We start from the raw sequence: 20,121 nt of genomic DNA, 5'->3' as shown, positions 1-20,121 counted from the left end.
ATGTAAGTCAAAAATGCATCTAATACACCTAACTTCACCTAGCCTACCTTAAACCTGCTCAGAACACTTATAATGGCCTACAGTTGAGCAAAATCATCTAACAGAAAGTCTAGTTTATAATAAAGTGCTGAATAACTCGTGTAACTGATTGAATATTGTACTGAAAGCAAAAAAAACAGAATTGTTGTATCAGTTGTTTACCCTTGCAATCACGTGGCTGACCAGGAGCTGTGGCTCACTGCCACTGCCAGCATAATGAGAGTATTGTATAATACTCTAGCACAGGAAAGGTTTAAAATTCAAATTTTGAAGTAAGGTTTCTACTGAATGCATATCGTTTCCATACCATTGGTTGAAAAAAAATCTTAAGTTGAACCATTTTCAGTTAGGAATCGTCTGTGTTTCTCTTTCTTCCTTCATTTTTTTCTTTCCCTTTTCTTCGTTTCCTGTCTCCCCATTTCCCTCTCGCCCACACTGCCCTTGTTCATATGCCCACACAGAATTTGTGTTTGAGAACTCCAAGTTTCGTTTTTTTTAATAAATGCAGTGCATTTTTAGCGATATTATTGCCACAGAATCTAATTTCTTAAGCCATCTATAAGACCTATTTTCCTCCTGGGGGAGGGAGATATATTCTCTATGCAAAAGGCTGATAAATGGTAAACATCAGGACAGATATAGTGAAGGCAAAAATTATTGCAGAGAAACATTTTACTCCTCAGCTCCCACTGATCTCTTCAATACCTGTTTTTTAGATAATCTGGTCCAGAAGGTTTACTCATCATATTTAACGTTGTTGTTGTTTTTTTTTTTTTAATGTATCAACTCATATCAAGATCATTCTACGTTGACAGACAGATTATGTTTTTCTCTGCCAGCCCCTTTTGTTTCCTAGATTCCAGGGGTAGATTAGGGCTAATAACAAACAGCTGATCAAGACCTGCAAGGAAAATATATTTGAGGATAGTTTCTCCCTCTAGTTTACCCTCTCTTTTAATAATTGTAATGTTTTGGTTGAAAATACCATCCTGGAACACAAAAGCATTCAAATATTTGTATTTTAGATTTTATGTGAGAACATATGAAATATTTGTATTTAAATCAAATGTGTGCCTGCTTATGGGATCTGCAGTAATGACAGGACATCCAAAATTGGCCTTTTAGGGAACCCTCTTGCATTGGTGGTAGGAATGCAAACTGGTGCAGCCACTGTGGAAAACAGTGTGGAGGTTCCTCAAAAAATTAAAAATAGAATTACCCTATGACTCAGCAATGGCTCTTCTAGGAATTTATTCAAAGGACACAGGAGTGCTGATTCATACAGGCACATGTACCCCAATGTTTATAGCAGTGTTTTCAACACACATACACACACACACACAATGGAATACTGCTCAGCAATGAAAAAGAATGAAATCTTGCCATTTTCAACAATGTGGATGGAACTGGAGGGTACCATGCTAAGTGAAATAAGTCAGTCAGAGAAAGACAGATACATGTTTTTACTCATACATGGAAGTTGAGAAACTTAACAGAAAACCATGGGGGAAGGGAAAGAAAACAAATAGTTACAAACAGAGAGGGAGGCAAACCATAAGAGACTCTCAAAAGTAGAGAACAAACTGAGGGTTGATCAGGGTGGGGGAGGGTGGGGAAAATGGGTGGTGGGCATTGAGGAGGGTACTTGTTGAGATGAGCGCTGAGTGTTGTATGTAAGTTATGAATCAAAGGAATCTACCCTTGAACCCAAGAGCACACTGTATACACTGTATGTTAGCTAACTTGACAATAAATTATATTAAATAAATAAATGGATAAAATAAAATAAAATTTACAAAACAACAACAAAAACCAAAATTGGCCTTTTATAGGATGGCACTACTACAAGTGAAGGAAAAACCGTGAAATAACAGACATAGGTATTGTAATTTAAAGGTAATGGAACAAAGTATCTTAGGGTTTATAAACAAAGATTTCTGTACCTTTGATTGACAAGGCTATCATATTATCTATTGAAAATCTTCTCTTATAACAATCACTGTAGTCCTCTTTGTACATGAGAAGAGTTTTGGTTCATCAAATATATATTTTTCACTTTGTTATCCTAAATTTGTGGTTAATCTACTTTCACCTCTCTCCAATTAACATCATCATTTTTAAGTTTTGAATACTCCACTGCTTCTTCATCATTTCCAAGCTTCAGGTTACTGCTAGTGACACACTGGGTTTACTTGTAAGCAGGAGAGTGCCAAATAGAAAAGCAAGATGAGCACAAGGAGCCAGGTTAGAAGCCACAGCAAAATGATAAAGGACTTATCTACAATGAAAATATTTAGTGAAGATTAAATTAGGTGGTATTTGTAAAACTCCTAGGAAGATGTATATTAATCTATACTAGTATAGTAGTAGAAGATATCTCAATAAATGATAGCTTTTACTTTGTTTCCGACTTCCTTTAATTTCAATTATAGACATGTAGTTATCAGCATATTATTTTCCTATCTCTAACTCAGGAGATGGCTTTTCAGTTCTTGACATGGATAAGAAACATTGGAGTTAGAATAACCTTATTTTGGAAATGGCTCCAAAGCAAACTGGCCCTGTGATGTAAGTTAAAGGCAACTTAATTAACTTCTCTTGGTCTTTCCTATTTGTAAAATCAGAATAGTTTACAAGTGTAATGAAATGAATTGAGATTATGAGTAATGAATATGAATACAGTTTATAAGATGTAAGACACCTCAACTTATAATTAAACAAACATTTAACTCCTCCAGTAGATTTATATAAAATCTTCAGAGAATGACATGAAAGGTTTCAAAGATTTATTCAAGTAACCTCCCTTCCTACCCCAACAATTATCATACATTCCTAGCCAGATATTTTTCTTTTTTTGGCAAGGGAAGGGATAAAATATGCTTTGTCACAAGAGCCATCAATGTTTTAAAACAAGCATTTATTAATTTAGAAAACTATCACAGCAATTTGAACAATAGTTAGCTGTACTTTTCGAGCAGCTATTTAATCTACTTTATTCTTATTAGAATAAGCCACAGGAATAATTTTAAACTGAAAACTGAGGTCTGAGTTTCCATTTTAGTGTTGGCCAAATTAGCATTGGTGTAGGGGACAAGAGTGCTTTTTTTTTTTTAATCATGCCTATCATCTCAGCTCTGTTTTACAAACTATTTCAAGAACTACAGTGAAAATTCAGAGACTAGGACAGACATGAAATGTGAACTTACCTCCAGGGAGATTTGACCAGTTGGTTGAAACTTAATAGTAATGAGATTGAATTACCTGTTATGTACCAATGGAGTATATTCTATTCTATGGCTTCAGGCTACACCTCAAATTTAGCCAATCATCTCAGCATTGTATACCAGACTTAATTGGATGAATCAGTAAAAATCTATCTCCAAGACTATAAAAATGTCTAAAATTATATGCCCTACTCTTCTGAGTTAGTATCATTATATTCTGATTTGGAGAGGAGCAAATGGATTTGAATACAAGGTAATAAACTTCAAGCCAAGCCAATCTCCCAAACTTCCTCTGATATCAATTATTTCTAAGTTCTACATTATACCTCTAAGTCAGAGTCAGGTCCAGCATAAAAAAAAAAAAGCAGGATTATACTTGGTTAATAAGTTCTCCAAGTCTGGAAATGATTGATTCTTGGAGGCAGCTCATGCTAGACTGAGAGGTCATATTTATGATTGAGTCCCTCAAATCCCACTAGCATCCCTAGCATATGCCAAGCACAAAAGAAACATTTATTCAATGACTGATAACATGTCAGAAGGGGTTTTATTGAGCATTTTGTCAAGGATCAACTCCCCCAAAACTGTCAGAAATACTTGTTGATAAAGCAAGTCTAAGTTTACGAGATACAATGCACTAAGAGAGAACATCTTGACAGGGGGTTAGCAGTATCTCAAAGTGAGGAAATTAGGAAAACATATTTACAGGGTTTTGGGGCCTAGGATGGATGATTTTAAGCCAGGTCTTGTAATGTGGGAAATTGACCAGGAATGGGCAAAGTTCATAACATAATAGCTTTCAACTGGTAGGCACAGTGAGGCAAGGGCTTGAAATATTCTAGATGAGCAAACTGTTAATCTTCATGAAACAGCTTTTTTTTTCAAATTGATAATATTTATTCATTTTTGAGAGACAGACAGAGTGCGAGTGGAGGAGGGGCAGAAAGAGAGGGAGGCACAGAATCCGAAGCAGGCTCCAGGCTCTGAGCTCTCAGCACAGAGCCTGATGCAGGGCTTGAACCCACAAACCATGAGATCAAGGCCTGAGCCGAAGTCGAACACTTAACCAACTGAGCCACCTAGGTGCCCCTTCATAAAAAATCTTATTAACTGACTCATAGATTTACCTTTGAGGAATTGGTATTTCTTGGTGCAAGAACTAAGGTACTTTTCCTGGGTATCGGTATAATTTAATATTAAGAAAGTATGCCTGGTCCCAGTATTATTTAACACAGAGACAGGAAATACTGTTGATTTTAGTTAACTGAAAATTAAATGAAAGGTAATTAAACTTTTATAGAACCACCTAATGACAAAAATCATCTTAATGAACTAGTCACATCTACTTAATTGAAAAGAAATTACTATCTCAGTGCAAAGAATTCAGTAATATAGTCTTAGTTAATTCTTTGTATGTTTACTCTAAGTCTTCCTGAAAGTAACTGAATGGACTGGTAGAGTAATCAGCCCTTTTCTGAGGTAGCCAAAGCCTTGTATCAATTTTAATTAACCAATTTTGGCACTTGAGAGTTTTTGCATCTGTGTCTGCCTAATTTATTTTTCCATACTCCATGTGGGAGGCAGTAAGCAATAAGAGAAGACTGAATTTTTTTCATCTTTCTGCTAATTAATATTTCTGGCATTTCAAATGTTGGTACTTTATCATATATAGGTAAAACTTACACTTTTTGAGTTAATTACTTCAGGTTTTGATTGGAAGATTAATCTCTCTTTGGCTACATTACCTTCCACACATATTCTAGATCTTTGCTTCTTCTACTGAGCTTCACTAGCCTATAGCATTCTATCCTGCATGAAACAGGATAGAATGTCCCTTTTCTTCCACTCTTTCTGTTGTTTTAGGATTTTGTATTTTTCTATTCCTTTATGGCTTTACTGTTGTTTAATGGGGTTTTAGGAAGAAAAGGACAAAAGGGTACATACTTGGTATGTCATTTTCACTGAGATACTTTTTGGTTAATTTTGTGCATTGATTTGGATATTATATTTGTTTTTAAATAGGTATTAGGTTAATAAAATCTGTACTACTCTAAAATATCAATCTTAATGGAAAGCAACATAGAATGGTGAAAAATAACTCTAGATTTAGAGCTAATTCAGCTTTTGTTCCAGTTTTTATGATTCTAGCTTTATGAAATCGAACAAGTCATTTAACCTTTTTGATTTCAGTACCTTTATCTGTCAAACTGTCAGGTTATTCTACATGCCCTTCTAAGTTTCTTCCAAAGCTAATAAGATGATTGTATTTAATCCCAAGACAAGGAATCTAAATTAACTACATTTGAGTAATGAACAATTTGATTATTTTAGCACAAGTTTTATGATTATTAAATCTCAAATCCCAACTTTTTGGTCTTAAGTCTCAGGTCTACATGCTTTAAAATATTTTAATACATTTGTAGATATAGATATAGGGCAGCTAGATAAACTACAATTCAGTTCAATTCTGACAATGACTACCTGATGGTTAGTATCAGATTTCACAGGTTCAGTTCCACAAGACTGGCTTCACTTCAGATACCAGTCACAACTATCAGGTTCCCAGGTTATTCACATTTCTGTCAGACTTAGCTACTAAGTCTAACGTTCTCACAACCCCCTCAAGTTTGATAATCTGCTCGAATGACTCACATAACTCGAATACAAGTTTGCTTACTATTATGGTTTGTTATAAAGGATACAAAGGAACAGCCAGATAAGACCTACATAGGGCAAGGCCTGGAAGTATCCTGAGTGCAGAAGCCTCTGTCTTTTGGAGTTGGGGCATGCCATTCTTCCAGCACATGGGTGTGTTCACCAATTCAGAAGCTTCCCAAACTCCATCAGTTAGGGGTTGTTATGGAGAATTCATTACATAGGCATAATTGTGGCCATTGGTGATTAACTCAATCTCCAGCCCCTCTCTACTACCCATAGCTTCTGTGTAGGGGTGAAATATCCAAGCTTCTGACAAGGTTTGATCACTCTGGGACCAGGCCCCATCCTGTAACTATATAGGGGTCCATCAAGACTTGCCTCATTAGATGTTACTATCACCTTTATGACAGGAAATTCTGATGGCTTAGGAGCTCTGTGCCAGGAAACAGGATACAAAGACCAAATACATTTTTGTTATAATACATAATATGGATGTACATTTACATATATAGAGAGAAATTTAATGCATATTTCCTTCCCATTTTAAAAACTGTCTCTTTTTACTTAAAAGTCTTGGATTTTAATTCACTTTTTATTAAAGAAACTTTTACAAGAAACTCATCAGACTACATAAGCAAACAATATGAATTTTGCCCACATACTCAATTGGTTTCATCAGGGGCATAACTACTCCCTTGTGGTATATTAGATACTTAAGGAAGCTATGTAAGCTCTGCAAGTCACAAGAGTATAATTTGATAAATTGCAACTTCAATGGATTATTAACTTTTTACATAATATATTTCAATTAAAACAAAATTGGATCTCGATGAAATCACATAGTTGATGCTGAGTTTGGTCTATGAGTAGAAGAGTACGCACTGGAAATGTTACTTGAAGATGTATTACCTACAAGAAATCCAATCACTTTAGAAGGGAGCTCACTCACATTTGGCTGCAGGCAGCCACACAGAAAATGACTGGATACATATCTTAACCCTTCATCTTCCTCAGAGATTCTCCTAGGTCTTATCTCCAATATAAAATAATACTCATCTGAATACTACAAAAATAACCACTTTTAAAAATCCAGCTTGAAAAGTTGTGGTATTAATTTCCCCTCACCATAGTATCTGAGTAAGTTAGAACTCTTCAAACCTAGTACACTTATAGAGCTAGATTGTCTCTATGCTTTTAAACTATGCTCTGCTAAGAACTGACTCATTTTGAAAGTAGAGTTAATTATTTCTCGCCCATTAAGGTCACATTTGAATGTACTGAAGAGCAGTTATTATAACCCACATTATCTGCGCTTTCATAAACTGACTTATCTTTGAATTGTAATTTAAGGCCTTAGTAGAGTCAATGAATTCTATAGCAAGAAGAGACATCTTGTTATATTTATTTATCGTATTTTTGATTGATTTTTGTTATACTACTTTAACTTTGTGTGGTTTTTCACTATTCACTGCTGTTAGTGTCCTGATTGGCCTGTATACACAACCCACTGAGAAATGAGTCCATTAAACTGTGCTATTAGTATAATGCAAGTTCTATACAGTGCCAGCTTAGAGTAATATTTGATAAAACATTTCTCTCTCTCTTGAGATCTTTTGACTTCATCTTCCACCCACACACATCTGTGTTTCTAATTTAAATAGGCTAGCTTAGTACTTCCTTATTCTGACTGAATCGTCTTTGGTGATACCTATGTCTAATGTAGCCAAGTTTTTAGTTGTATCCTTTAAAAATATATCTCCCAGGTTCTGTTTGCAAGCAAATATTGATACCAGGAGTATTTATAAGTTTTTAAAGATAATATTGCCTCTTTCCTTCCTCTCTTTCTCTGTAAATAAAATAGATATACAAAGATACAAGTGAAATTTTTACTTCCAAATTACCATCTCATCATTTGACCTTCATGGGTATATTGTAATTTTTCTCACTTCATAGACTAAATTAACTAGTTTATAAAACATGATCAACTTGAAAAAATTTATGCCAGTTTAATATACCTTTACTGGATGAAAAAGGCCTTTATGATTTAGGGGACTAACTGATTCTCTAAAGCTAGCATTTCCTATGGCATGGCTTTTCTAATGTAATGGAGAACATCTATGTTTTATAAATGAGCCAAAGATGGCTTCTGTATATTATTTATTTCTTCACTGCAGGCTGAGATCCATTAGCTTAAAAGCCCACTGAAGCCCACCTCAAATATTTCTACATTCCAATTATTATTTTTTATTGGGATATAATTGACATATAACATTGTATATGTTTAAGGTGTACAACATGTTAATTTAATACATTCATATATTACAATCCAAACAAGCATATTTTCAACTTTTTGGAGCATGCCCGCTTTGCATACCTCACAAAACCACACCCAACATATGCCAACCATATGTTAAGGGAAGCCTCTGGCTAAAAGATCCCAAGTTGCTGCTGCCCGTTGGAGTTCTCTGACCCAGAGATTTCCTGCTGTGCTGTTAAGTCACCTTAAAATTAGGCACCTTTTCTGAGTCCCCTCCTTCCTAGGAGTTCTCATGCTCTCTGCTCCTTCTGAGTAGGGACAATACCAGTAGCCTCTGGATAGCCTTCTACTATGAGGGACTTCCTCAGAAAGCAAACCTGTCAAAGGATTGCTTCATAAACCTTGTGTGTGCTACTGTCACCTTGTGGTCATATCTTTTTCCCTGATCAGTCCCCAAATCCCTTAAACCCAAGAGAACTCATATTATATTTTTCAAGGCAGAGCATGCTTACCACAAAGACAATACTTTCTCTTTTCATTTATTAGATGGGACAAAGTAAGTAGACTTCAGTATAGTTGTCTTGTTTTGAAAGAATATTGAAAAATGGTTAAACAGAGTATCTTTAAGCAAAATAAACTTTCTCCTTCTCTTCCATCATTTTAGTATGTCCTGCTTCTCTTCTATTCTCTGTCTATGAAATTTATTATGCATATTCTATATAAGCAGCACTCTGCTAAGAGCCATAGCATATACACAGATGAAAATACACAATTCATATTCTCAAATTTTCTGTATAAGTAATTTTAAAATCTTTTATTTACCTGAGATATATGAAAGAATTATATTTTCATTTACTCAAATAGACATAATAATCCTAAATTAGTTATTTTATTTGAAGCAGTGGCATTACAAAACCTTAACATTTTCATTATTTAGAGAAACATGTACCAAGCAAAGGGAAAAATGCCCATATATGTAATTTGAACAATGATTTTGGAAATTGAAAAGGTGTTTGAAATTTACAATATTCCAGAAAAAAAGAGGACAAAATAGATAAGAAGAAATATAAAAATCCCTGCAATTATATGTCAATTTTGGTTTACTTCTACACTTGGATTAATTTACACATTAATATATTGCAATATATACTTATATATGTGCACAGTGGCATTTGATTTTGTAAGTTGAAAACTTCTTCTACCTTTTGAAATTTAGAGTCATCTTTAGTAACATTTGAGTGTCTCCCATTTGCCAAGCAGAGTTCTAAAAAGTAGCTTATGTTAATGCAGAGCAATGACTGTTTCAAACAGGTCTCCAAAGAAAACAAGAGGAAGTGATGTCAGTATCATGGGAACACATGACATTCCTTGCATTTGTCTTTCCCCCCAAGATAAAACTTCAGCATCCGTCCTCAGTATGCATCCAAAGTACCTTTGTGGGAGCTGTGGGATTCAACACCATATGCCAAGGAACTTGGGAGGAGGCTTGCCTACCTGTGTGTTGGGTAATAGATAGATCTCAGTGACAGCTATTGAACTTGCAATGACCCATGAACTGGCACCAGCCCCTCTCAGTCAGAGTCTTAGACAATCATCTAAGGACAAGAAAACCTTCGCAGAAATCCAGACTCCCAGAGAAGTCTCAGCACATTGCTGGAACAAAAATGTACAACTTTGGACACAATGGAGTGAGTAAGACAAATGGCTTGACTTTACCTGCATCACCCCTACCCTAAGGCAGCACAGCTTACGGCCAAGAAAGATCTCGTAGCCCATGATTTCTCCTGCAGAGGAAAACGAGCATGTATGCATGAGCACATGGCTTCTTCACTGATATGGGATACTTCCAAAGGAGCTCATTTCTCTCTCACCCATCCAGAGTACTAAATTGTGAGTCATATGACTGGAGATTGGAAAGAAGTGATGACAGCTGCAGATAGGACTCTCAGAGGGCATTTAAAGTACACACATCTTACTAACTGCATCACAGACTTCATCAAGGAGCCCATTCATGAATAGATGGGAATGCTTCACTTGCAGATCTACCTCTCACCCTGCCCAGATGGCTCACAGGAACCTCCAGTGCTCTGAGTACCTCATGCACACACACCCCTCCATTCCGACCTTGTGACTGGCTCTCAGTGCAAGCTCCTGATGGCATTGCTGAGAACAAGCTTTGGCAGATGGAAAAGCTGAAAGCTGGCCCAAACCTTCAGGCCAGGGAGAGACCATAAATGTGAGTTTTAGCTCCCTTTGAGAAAACAAGAGAGGCTCTCAGCACTTGGCCTTGGTGCCTTGCAGGATCCACAGAAATCATACAAGCTTAAGAATTCTGCCACAAGAGGGAGCAAAAAGCATGGAGAAGGTGTACCCATAGGAAGTCTGAGATAGCCACAGAATCTCTAGGAGAGCCGACAGAAGTTAGCGCTCTCCAAAAGTCAGGAAAGACTTGAGAAAGTGACAGCTAATGCAAATGGAAATAGTAACACTGAACTTCAGGGATCATGAAAAAATCAGGTAATATTACACCACCTAAGATCACAATAGATTCTAGTAACTGACCAAGCTCCAGGTCCTCGGGCCTGGTCTGGGCCAGGACTAACAGGAGGTGAGCCCAGGAATCCATCGAACCCACCCTCTCAAGCCTGGAATTCAGATAGGACAGGCTTTATGTCCACCATTCCCCTCTCCAAACTCCAGGAACACTTAAAGGGTCCTTTCTACCTGACTACAGGAAATTGGGGGGCTGGGAGGGAAGGAGCTGAAAATATATATTTGGTATCAAAAATAGCTCTTTTAAGAAAACTCATTGAGCTACAAGGAAACCATGAAAATAATACAACAAAAAGAGAAGCTAAACAAAGAGGTAAAAATCATATAAAAGAACCACAAAGAAATTCTGGAGCTGAAGAATACAATGAAAAAAATGAAAAATGCGACACAGATCATCAACATCATAATGAATAAAGCAGAAGAAAGAACCTGTGAGTTATAAGGAATTTTCAAATTATCTATTCAGAGAAGAACAAAGAAAAAAATATCTGTGGGATACTATCAAAAGTGCCAATATGGAAATTATTAGAGTTCCAGAAGGAGAAGAGAAGGAAAGGAGGGCAGAAAGATTATTTAAAATAAATAATGGCTGAGAACTTTCAAAATCTGGGGAGAGATTTGAATTCATAAGTTCATGAAGCTCATGGTCAACAAAAAGTCTACTTAAGGAGATCCTCTCCAAAAGGAGAGGATAATAATAATAATAATAATAAAACTGTCAAAAAATCAAAGACAAAGAGATAAATTAAAAGTGGCAAGAAAAAAGAGAAAGCTTACAACTTACAAGGAACCCCCCATAACGCAATCAGCAGATTTCTCAGCAGAAATTTTATAGGTCAGGAGAGAGTAGAATGGTATATTCAAAGTGTTGAAAGAAAACAAGCAGCCAATTAAGAGTATTTTGCCATCAAAGGTGTCCTTCAGAAATGAAGGTGAGGGGAGGGGCCAGCATGGCAGAGAAGTAGAGGGATCCGAACTTTCCTCTTGAAGCCAAAGGACTTTGAACCCCAAGAGTCTGGGAGGAAAAGAGACAGTTGTGCTTCCAGAGACGGACCAGGACAACCTGAGGGGCCATAGGTGCATGACTGCAAACTGGGAGAGATAAAACAAACGGAGGGGAGGGATCCCCTTCTGTGGAAAGACAAAGGGAAGAGAGAGGCTGCGGAAGCATAGGACTGTATCTGGACAAGAGAAAAACCTCAGACCCTGACAGAGAAAGATCCAATCTGTAACTGTAGGGCTTTCTCCAGACTGAGGCCGGCTGCCTGGATTGTGCATGTAGGGAGGAGGGGAGCCAGCCTCGGGCTCAGTGGCTAGGTCAGGGGCACAGTCTGCAGTAGGAGAAAGTGATTCCTTCCCTGGAGTGCTGTGGGACAGGACAAAGCCTGCCGGCATCAGGCAGCTAGGAACCAGATATCAGGCAGTGCTGAGCCGTGCTTCCCCAGTAACGGGGTGCACAGAGCGTGAGTTTGAATCCCAATCAAGCACCAGGTACGGGAGTCAGTGGAGTGAGACAAACCACCTCGTTTGTGCCCACAGCACGATGAGGACTGCTCAAACAGAGTGATTTGGAACACCGGGTCAGTGGAGGAGAAACTCGGGGGTCGCCATTTTTGTCCCCATGACCAACAAGGTGGGGCTTCAAGGAATGGATGGTAGGCTGACAGAGGAGGTGGGACCCACCTACATCAAACCACGCCTCTCAGCACCTAGTAAATGCGCATCTATAAGAGCGGGATTGATACAGATGAACCAGACAGCCCCTCCATCAGACCAGTGCCGTTGCACTGCCTGGTTTAATTCTTGGACAATTCTTATGATATAGATATACGCTTCCTTCCTTTTCTCCTTCTTATCTCTTCCTTCCTCTGGTCTGGTTACTCTGGTTGTTGGTTAGTTTAAGCAGACACATGTAATACTTTCTCTTGATACATGTTTTACACCTCCGTCTTTATTTTCCTTTCTCTCTCCCTGGAATAATTATGCCATATAGTTTCTCTGTCTGGACTACTTTATCTTCTTTTCTTGTTCTCCACCTCTTTCTTTATTTTCCTTTCTTTCTCTCTGGATTAAGCAGCATAGTCTCTCTGCCTGGTCAATGTTTATTCCCCACCCCTGTCATTACTCTCTTTGTATGGGATAAGGCTTCTTCCATCAGCACCACCTCCACACTGTTGTTTACTTGTAGCTGATGTTTCTCGTTTTTTGTTTTGTTTTTTTTTGTTGTTGTTGTTGTTGTTTGCTTGTTTGTGTTTTTTTTGTTATCTATTTGTTTTTTGTTTGTCTGTTTGTTTTCCTTTTCAGGGCTACTTCAATGACAAATCAAACACACCTGGTGGAGGGTCCAAATCATCACTATGAGTAGGGAGATAAAGTAACCTAAGTCACAAAAACAGAGAGCAAGTAACACTCTCCAAAAAACACCTGAAAGTCCAGGCACAGAGAACTCCCTTCAAAATCAACAAAACAGGTCAACACCATGACATATCATAGTGAAACTGGAAAAATACAAAGATAGAGAATTCTGAAAGCAGCTAGGGACAAACAGACTTTAACCTACAAGGGTAGACACATAAGGGTAGTAACAGACCTGTCTAATGAAACTTGGCAGGCCAGAAGGGAATGGCTGGAAATATTCCATGTGCTGAATAGGAAAAATATGCAGCCAAGAATCCTTTCTTTATTAAAATTTTTTTTTACATTTATTTATTTTTGAGAGACAGAGAGAGACAGAGCACAAGTGGAGGAGGAGCAGAGAGAGAGACAAGGAGGCAGAGAATCGGAAGCAGGCTCTAGGCTCCAAGCTGTCAGCACAGAACCTGACGCGGGGCTCGAACTCACAAACTATGAGATCATGACCTGAGCTGAAGTCGGACACTCAACCGACTGAGCCACCTGGGCGCCCCCAGCACCCTTTCTTAATAAAAACTCTCAAGAAAGTCAGGAGAGAAGGAATATACCTTAACATCATAAAAACCATATATGAAAGGCCCACAGCTAATATCATCCTCAATGAGGAAAAACAGATCAGGAACACGACAAGGATGTCTACTTTACCACTGTTGTTTAATATAGTGTTGGAAGTCATAGCCTCAGAGATCAGACAACAAAATGAAATTGAAGGCATCCAAATTGGGAAAGAAGAAGTCAAACTTTCACTTTTCACAGATGACATGATGCTCTACCTGGAAAACCTGAAAGACTCCACCGAAAAACTGCTAGAACTAATATATGAATTCAGCAAAGTCACAGGCTATAAAATCAATGTACAGAAATCGGTTGTATTTCTATACACCAATAATGAAGCAACAGAAAGAGATATCAAGGAATTGATCCCATTTACAATTGCACCAAGAAGCATAAAATACTTAGGAATAAATCTAACCAATGAGGGGAAAGATATGTACACTGAAAACTATAGAAAGCTTATGAAAGAAATTGAAGAAGACACAAAGAAATGGAAAAACATTCCATGCTCATGGATTGGAAGAATAAATATTGTTAAAATGTTGATATTACCCAAAGCAATCTATACATTCAATTCAATCCCAATCAAAATTGCACTAACATTCTTCTCAGAGCTAGAACAAACAATCCTAAAATTTGTGTGGAACCCCAAAAGACCCGAATAGCCAAAGTAATGTTGAAAAAGAAAACGAAAGAGGAAGGCATCACAATTCCTGACTTTAGCCTCTACTACAAAGTTGTAATCATCAAGACAGTATGCTATTGGCACAAAAACAGACACATAGACCTATGGAATGGAATAGAGAACCCAGAATTGGACTCACAATTGAATGGCCAACTAATCTTCGACAAAGCAGGAAAGAGTATCCAGTAGAAAAAAGCCAAGTCTCTTTGGCAAATGGTGCTGGGAGAACTGGACAGCAACATGCAGAAGAATGAAACTAGGCCACTTTCTTACACCATACACAAAAATAAACTCAAAATGGATGAAGGACCTGAATGTGCAGCAGGAAACCATCAAAGCCCTAGAGGAGAAAGCAGTCGACAACCTTTTTGATCTAGGCCGCAGCAATTTCTTACTTGATACATCTTCAAAGGCAAGGGAATTAATAGCCAAAATGAACTATTGGGACCTCATCAAGATAAAAAGCTTCTGCACTGCAAAGGAAACAATCAACAAATCTCAAAGGCCACTGATGGAACGGGAAAAGATATTTGCAAATGACATATTGGATAAAGGGTTAGTATACAAAATCTATAAAGAACTCACTGAACTCCACACCTGAAAAAACAAATAATCAAGTGAAGAAATGGGCAGAAGATATGAATAGACACTTTTCAAAGAAGACATCCAAATGGCTAATAGACACATGAAAAGATGCTCAACATCGTTCATTATCAGGGAAATACAAATCAAAGCCAGTTTGAGATACTACCTCACGCTTGTCAGAGTGACTGAAATTAACAACTCAGGAAACAACAGATGTTGGTCAGGGTGTGGAGAAAGGGGAACTCTCTTGCATTGTTGGTGGGAATGTAAACTGGTACAGCCACTCTGGAAGAGTGTGGAGATTCCTCTAAAAATTAAAGATAGAATTACCCTACAACCCAGCAATAGCACTATTAGGAAATTATCCAAAGGATACAGGAGTGATGATTCATAGGGGCACATGTACCCCAATGTTTATAGCAGTGCTATCAACAATAACCAAATTATGGAAAGAGCCCAAATGTCCATCGACTGATGAATGGATAAAGATATGATATATATGTATGTGTATACACACACACACACACACACACACACACACAATGGAATACTTCTCAGCGATGAAGAAGAATGAAATCCTGCCATTTGCAACAATGTGGATGGAACTGGAGGGTATTATGCTAAGTGAAATAAGTCAGTCAGAGAAAGATATCATATGTTTTCACTCATATGCGGAAGTTGAGAAAATTAATAGAAGTCCATGGGGGAAGGGAAAGAAAATGAATAGTTATAAACAGAGATGGAGGCAAACAATAAGATACTCTTAAAAGCAGAGAACAAACTGAGGGTGGAAGGGGCGGGGGGGCAGGGAAATGGGTGATGAGCATTGAGGAGGCACTTGTCAGGATGAGCACTGCATATTTTATATAAGTAATGAATCACAGTGATCTACTCCCGAAGCCAAGATCACACTGTATACACTGTATATTAGCTAACTTGACAGTAAATTATATTAAAAAAAGAAAGAAAAAATAATTAAGAATAGGTCAATTAAATGATCCAGCAATTCCACATCTTAGAACATACCCAAAGGAAATGAAAACACAATATCAAAGAGATATATACACCCCCATGTTTACTGCAGCTATCATTCTCAATAGCCAAAGATATGGAGAAAACTTAAGTGCCTGTCAAAAGACTAATGGATGAAGAAGAAGTGGAATATATATACTTATACAATAAGATGTTATTCGGCCATGAGAAAGAAGGAAATCCTCTAATTTGTGACAACATGGATGAACCCTGAAGACATTATGCTAAGTGAGATAAATCAGACACAGAAAGACAAATGTAGTATGATATCACTTATATGTGGAATCTAAGAAAAAGCCAAACTCTTAAAACCAGTAACATTGTGGTTATCAGGGGCTGGGGGATAAGAGAGAGACTGTTTAAAGGTTACAAACTGCAAGTAGCAAATAAATAAGTCCTGGAGATCTAATGTACAGTATAGTGATTACTAGAAACATCAAACTTGCTAAGAGACTTGATCTTAATTATTAATTATTAATTAAATCTTAATTATTCCCAGAACAAAATAGAAATGATAATTATGTACTATGATAAGGTGGTAGCTAATGCTACAATGGCAATCATATTGCAATATATAAATGTATCAAATCAACATATTGTACACCTAAGTTACACAATTGTTATATGTCAAATATATTTCAATAAAATAACAAAAATAAATGGGTTGAGTAAAGTGTAGAGTTTTTATAGGCAATTGAATATTAGTTGTTATCAGTATAAAAGAGACTGTTGTATGTTTAAAATGTTTTATGTAATCCTCAGGGTAACCACAAAGCAAAAATCTATGGTAGATTCACAAAAGATAAAGTGAAGAGAATCAAAGTATACCAATACAGAAGATCATAAATTCACAAAGGAAGGCAGCAAAAGAGGAAAAAATGAACAAGGGAACTAATGAACAACTATAAAACAGTAAAATGGCATTAGTAGGTTCTTATATATCAATAATTACTTTAAATATTAATGGAATGAATTCTACCATCAAAAAGGCATAAAATAGCTGGATGGATAAAAAACAAGACCCAACTACACACTATCTACCAGAAACTCCCTTAAGCTTTAAGGACACACATAGGTTTAAAGTAAGGGGATGGAAAAAGACACTACAAGAAAATAAAAACCAAAGAGAAGAGAGGAAACTATACTTACATCAGTCAAATAGATTTAAGCCAAAAACAGTAACAAGAAACAAAGAAGGTCATTATATAATGATAAAGAGGTCAATTCATCAAAAGGATATAATAATTGTAAATTTATATGCACCCAACAATGGAGCACCAAAATATATTATGCAAATACTAACATATCTGAAGAAAGAAATAGATACCAACGTAATACTGGTAGGGGACTTCAATACCCTACTTTCAACAATGGATAGATCATCCAGACAGAAAATCAGTAAGGAGATATTGGACTTGAACTATACTTTAAACTAAATAAAACTAACATATATAATATAGAACATTCCATACAACAGCAGAAGAATACACAATCTTCTCAAGTGTGCATGGAACATTTTCAAGGATAGATCATATGATACGTCACAAAACAAGTCTTAATATATTTAAGAAGATTGGAATCATATCAAATTTTTTTTTTGTTTTGTTCTGGCCAAACTTTCTTTTTTTTTTTTTTTTATATGCACCCCTACGTTTATTGCAGCATTATTTACAACAGCCCAAATATGGAAGCAACACAAATGTCCATCTATAGATGAATGAAAGAAATAGTATGTATTCCCATTTGGTTGAGATATGAAGGGATTATTCTTAAGTCATAATTATACATTTTTGTATTGTATCCCCAAATACACAAAAGTTTTATCTCTGGCCAAACTTTCTACTTAGTTTTCTGTAGTTGCTTGACACACAGTTAAATGGTCTTATTGGGGGACAGGAAAGGGGAGGTTCTTGTAGATTCCCAAGGAAATACCAGAAAGGCAAAATATGGCCTGCATTATCCATTTGCTTTTTGGGATTTACTGGACAAGTAGCACTTTCCTTACATAAGTATCTGATTCCAGGTTTTTCATAAGAAAAACATTGAGATTTTGGTTTGAAGACACTCTGAAATCCTAAGAGTAGCATACTCCCACCAGCCTTTAATAGCAAGCTTGTTTATATAAGCAGAAGGATTCACCTTTCCATTTTAGATGGCTAGATATTTATGGAAGGTCTTAGAATTACTTGCCTCATTTACTGGGAAAAATCGGATATAGCAAGTGGTCTTTTGGGACACTTTTACTTGGAAAACTACAACACTAGTATACAAATCAAGTGTTAACACATTTAACATTTGCTTATTGAAAGTAATGCCATAAAGTCCAATAGGATTAAACAGGTTTTACTTTTATTTCCCTCACAAAAACATAAAAAATTATGGTAAGGGAACTTAACAGGAAATTTTAAAAAGGTGATACATTTTTTCCTTTTAGTAGCCCTTGGGTATTTATGGCAGAAAAGGTCCCACTTTTTTGTTTGTTTCTTTTAACGGGGATTTTGGTCCAAGGTTTTGTTTGTTTTTAATATCTGCTTCTTCTTCCCCCTCTATCAGACTGGCTTCCTCCACAGCTACCACTACTAGGTGCTCTGCAGCTTGCAGTGCTGTAGGAATCACATGGAAGGGGATACATCCTTTCTATAGAAAGGGAAAGCTCTCTTTCTTGTGTGCCAACTATATCATTTGAGTAGAGATCACTTCAGCTGCCTGAGTAACTGTCTTGACTTCCACCATATCCATTATGTGAGCTGCTGTAATCATAGCGACTACTTCCACCATAAGATGGCAGGGGCCCTTGTGTAGGTGGAGCACTATGTGAGTTACCATAACTTTCATATGAATCTCTATAGGAAGCTCCACTCAGAAGATCTGAATAGTTAGGATCAGGACCATAGCCATCTCTATCACTATAGCCTCTTGATGGGTAGTCATCATGTGAACTGGAATGATGATAATCACAGTAGGTAAAATCTCTTGGTGGTGATGCATAATCCCTTGTATCACAAGAATTTGGGTAATCTCTGGTTGAATAGCTGCCTTTAGTATAATACCCATCATCCCTTGGGGACAAACAAACACCTCTACAAGAGGGCAGGGGTTCACTTCAAGGTGGGCCTTCATAACTATCTCTTCCACATTGCACAGGAGCTCTTCTTTCCACTGCACTGCTGCTGCAAACCGGTCTGAAAGGGGAATATCTTTATGAGTAGGACAGCTACTTCATGGTGGTGATCCTTGTTACTGGAAGTGGTCACCTGGAAGAACTTAGGTTAAAATTCATGGAATAGCCACCATCATCCATGTGCCTTCAACGTGAGGGAGGTCCCTTGGTTCTTCCACTTCCTCCTCTTCCACCTCTAAGACCTCTTGAAGGGCCTCTGCTTCTTGGAGGTGGAGGTGGTCCACATCTACCACTTTCAAATGATGGTTTAGTTGCTTCTTCTACCTTGATGGCTTTCCCATCTAAGGACTTTCCATTCATGTCTCTGGCTGTATCCTTAACACCTGCTGGGCTTTCAAATGTGACAAAAGCGAATCCTCTTGATTTGTTGGTTTCACCATCTTTCACCACTAGAACTTCCACTATTCATCCACATTTATCAAACAATGCTTCAAGGGCTTTCTCGTTTGTCTCTGTATTAAGATCACCAATGAGAAGTTTTCCTGGGCCACCTGCTTCAACCATTTTTTTCCCTGGTGAGAGTTGGAGGGGAGATGATGATTTCAAGCTCTTACAAGCTTGCAGGCAGGGACTTTTCAGCAGCTCAGCACTAGGGAGGGCTGCTGGTTCTAAGAACATTAGAAGGAAGCTGCTAGCACTACTGCATAACAAGGGTGAACCTCATATCAAATTTTAATTCAATAAATTAATTGGCTACCTATTTGACTTTATGACATTGCTTTCAATAAGCAAACGTTAAATGTGTTAAGACTTGACTTGTGTACTAGTGTTGCAATTTTCCAAGTAAAAGATTAAAATTCTCCTATAACAGCATAGAAAACTTCTTCTGTTATAACACAGGAGAAAACAACATGTAGGCTTTAAATACAATACACAACTTCATAGTTTGAGTATAGCTTATCTGATCAACAGGATATATATGGGTATGCAAAATTCCATT

General features: G+C 37.1%; 1 pseudogene; it reads right to left on the bottom strand.

Moving 5' to 3' along the window:
* Positions 1-18,521: 18,521 nt before the first annotated feature.
* Positions 18,522-19,685, bottom strand: LOC125931592 (RNA-binding motif protein, X chromosome-like; annotated as a pseudogene).
* Between the last annotated feature and the right edge of the window lie 436 nt (positions 19,686-20,121).

Source organism: Panthera uncia, chromosome X (assembly GCF_023721935.1).
Source record: "Panthera uncia isolate 11264 chromosome X, Puncia_PCG_1.0, whole genome shotgun sequence".
In the NCBI taxonomy this organism is placed as follows: Eukaryota; Metazoa; Chordata; class Mammalia; order Carnivora; family Felidae; genus Panthera; species Panthera uncia.
The sequence above is the reverse complement of the archived record's forward strand: the minus strand, read 5'-3'. Positions and strand labels throughout refer to the sequence as shown.